This window comes from Staurois parvus, unplaced genomic scaffold, assembly GCF_062004578.1.
Source record: "Staurois parvus isolate SC_StPar_1 unplaced genomic scaffold, SC_StPar_1.0 ptg000186l, whole genome shotgun sequence".
In the NCBI taxonomy this organism is placed as follows: Eukaryota; Metazoa; Chordata; class Amphibia; order Anura; family Ranidae; genus Staurois; species Staurois parvus.
The window spans coordinates 4,877,247-4,880,648 of record NW_028317982.1 but is presented as its reverse complement, the minus strand read 5'-3'; the positions used below and the strand labels follow the sequence as shown (position 1 = coordinate 4,880,648).

At 38.9% G+C, this 3,402-nt stretch overlaps 1 long non-coding RNA gene across 1 annotated transcript; it reads right to left on the bottom strand.

The window, feature by feature from the left end:
• Positions 1 to 720: 720 nt before the first annotated feature.
• LOC149462091 (uncharacterized) lies at positions 721 to 1,771 on the bottom strand. The gene is made up of 2 exons (XR_016312719.1): positions 1,556 to 1,771; positions 721 to 1,439 (listed from the first exon to the last, which is right to left on the bottom strand). It is a non-coding gene; the product is annotated as an uncharacterized LOC149462091 (long non-coding RNA).
• Between the last annotated feature and the right edge of the window lie 1,631 nt (positions 1,772 to 3,402).

The window sequence follows — 3,402 nt, the reverse complement described above, 5'->3', positions numbered from 1 at the left end:
TGAAGGTTGTGTGTGCAGTAATATTATTGCTGAGTGTATGAAGCCCTTCAGACCAAAATGGCATAGGGTATGAGAAATATATTCCCAATGTACTCGATCAAATGCCTTCTCTGCATCCAGGGCGAGGAGCAGAGAAGGCATTTCGTTTATCCGCACATATTGAATCAAATTAAGCATTACTCTAGTACAATCAGGAGCTTGTCTTCCTTTGACAAATCCCGCTTGATCAGGATCTGTTAAATAGGGTGTTATATATAAAAGACTAGTAGCCAACATTTTTGCAAAAATTTTGAGTTCTGAATTCAGAAGGGAGATGGCTCTAAAATTCTGGGGTCGCGTATTGTCCTTTCCTAATGTTGGGAGTGCAATAATTATGGCTTGCAGCATTTCTTTTGGAAAATTACTTGTCTTTGCTGCATAGTTATATACTTTAGTTAGATGTGGAATCAGTGTATCAGCATTATTTGTGTAGTATTTTCCTGATAGTCTGTCTGCACCAGGAGATTTATTATTTAGTAAGGACTTAATGAGCCTTAACATTTCTTGGGGAGATCTGTCTATTTATTATAGGTAGTTATTAAGAGGTTGTTAATTAAATTATCGTGTCACCCAATGTTTGGTTACCATTCAGTAGCCAAATAAGGCATTCAAAAAAGGGGGGTTTGTGAAAAGAGATTCACAGAAAAGCGGCTACATTATGAACAGACCGTGACACTCAGAAAATTTTCCAAAAATTATGCTTTATTACACAGATATAAATATGACATATGGGCATTCGCCCTGGTTTACCATCACCTCAGTATGAGACAATAACACACAGACCTAAAACCATATAAAATGACATCAAGACCAGTCTAAATGTATGTGCAACAGAAAAAGTGACTGCAAGAGTCTAATATCTCTGTAGTACAAACACATAGGTAAACACTTCCCTGAAGAGGTGTATCCAAAAATTATACCATAGGTATACCATAATATTAAATAATGAATTTACACCAATATCATAATGGTGAATCCCGAACAGGGAATCCAAAAATTATACTATGGATATACGTATATCACATGTATGAAATGCAGTAAGCACAATAAGCGTAAAAGAGGGGAACAGTAAGCCTCAGGCCTGTTTGGAAAAAGACATAAATGTCAAATATATGATGCAATACATTCCTGTGCCGGCACACGTGGTTGGGGCCCGTTCATCTGTTATGTGAACAGCTGTATCATAAAGCTCTTGAATGGAAATAAGCCCCATTTATTCCCAGGATGGGAGAAAAGGTGCAGATTGCAGCACTCTGCTTGAAATGGTGTCTTCACCACTGTATGTGGACTACACACCACCCTTTGTAGGAAAAGCAAAACATATCCCAAGGAATCTTCTGCCTGTTGAGCTATATGCGGTATGTCCTGTATCCTACACAAAGCACCATAATGTCCCCATCCTGTAGTGAAACAAATAATGTGGGAAGTCACTGACAGAGCTTGCACTCAATAAGATATGTAGGTCATATTGATCACAGAGGACCGTATATCTAATGTCCTGTAACAATCCACTCACCACCTGTGCCGTGGATAAAGGGAATGAAAGAAATGTCCTTCATGGATATTGCCAAACACGGCCACAGAGGCCCAGGAACCACCGCTGACATCCGCCGATATACCGCGGGTTCCAGCCCCCTCTCAGCGCCTGTACTGCTCACGCTTGCCTCATGGCATGTGAAGATGGCTTCCTCCTTATGGGTCAGCGTGCGTTCCACCTAGTGCGCATGACCGGAAGTGACGTATCTGACGTATGACGTCAACGCATTTCGCCGATGGGCGTATCTCACTCAGCTTCGTCAGGACCAATGGGACAGCTGCATTTCAATATCCTATTTATAGTGGGTAAAGACCCACCCATTTATGCAAAAGAGGTGACCTGCAGTTGTTCCTAATGGAAGAAAACAAGGGGGGGGCTAAATACTTAGCACAGCTACTGGTCTTAATTAAAATTAAAAAGGCAGGCGGCTGGAGTCCACAGGGAGGGGAGAGGCTTAGTATTTTAACCAAAACATATATTAATCAAAGGTCATAAATTATATATACCAGTCTGTTGGGGCTTTTATCACACTTTAACCAGGAGATGGCGATATAAATCAAAGAATCATGAATTCCATCCACTGAATCGGGTTCTTGGGGAGACAATATCAATTATCAAAAGATACCAATAAATACCACAAGATGGCAATATAATCTGAAAATTCACATGAGGGTCATTATAACAAAAATACCCCAGTTTTTTACATCCATCCTATGGTATGGTTATTGTTCAGAGACGAAAGGTATTAAGGGACATATAACCAGACAGTGAGTCCTTTTTCATTATTTAGAGCTATATAAAAGACTCATATCGTAATGTCATCCATATTTACACTGATATTCCCAATATACACAGGTTTATCGCAATTCCAGCCATTAAGAAAAACTGAGAAATGCCATCAACTAACCGCCACATGGCAGTAAATCAGACAATCAACAGTTCCATCTACTGAATCGGGTTTTTTGGGGGAGACAATATCAATTATCAGAAAATACCAACAAATACCACAAGATGGCAATATAATCTGAAAATTCACATGAGGGTCATAATGACAGAAATACCCCAGTTTTTTAACATCCATCCTATGGTATGGTCATTGTTCAGAGACAGAAGGTATTAAGGGACATTTACCCAAATAGTAAGTCCTTTTGCATTGTTTAGAGCTATATAAAAAACTCATATCATAAGATCATCCATATTTTCATTAATATTCCCAACACCGGTACATAGTCCCATAAACCTATTTTTCCAAAAACACTTGGAGATCACACTCCACATTTAACCCCTTAGGGTACAGTGTATCAAGTTTATATATCCAATGTTTCTCCTTTTTAAGCAGTTCTCTATCAAAATCACCTCTCCTCTGTGGGAAGTGCAGTGCATAGAAACCTTTTACTTTAGTGCCGTCCAGTTTACCTCCATGATATTTAGCGTAATGTTGGGCAAGGTTACTATCAGGATCATTTGATCTAATATCTCTAAAGTGTTCACCAATTCTTACTTTAAGTTGTCTTTTAGTCTTACCTACATACATCTTTTTACAGGGACAGGTTAAGATATATAATACCCTTACTGTGGAACAGTTTATAAGACTCTGAATCTTATAGTGAGTGTTATTTCCTGAATCATAAAAGGAATCCGTGCGATCCACATACTGTATTTGCAGATTTGACATTTTCCACATTTAAACATCCCCTTGGTACGTGATTTTAACCATGTTGTTCGTTTTAATGGTTGATAGTCTGAATGAATAAGGAGGTCACCAAGATTTGGTGCTCTTCTTGCTACCATCTGAGGACGTTCACCTACAATCTTACTCAACCTGG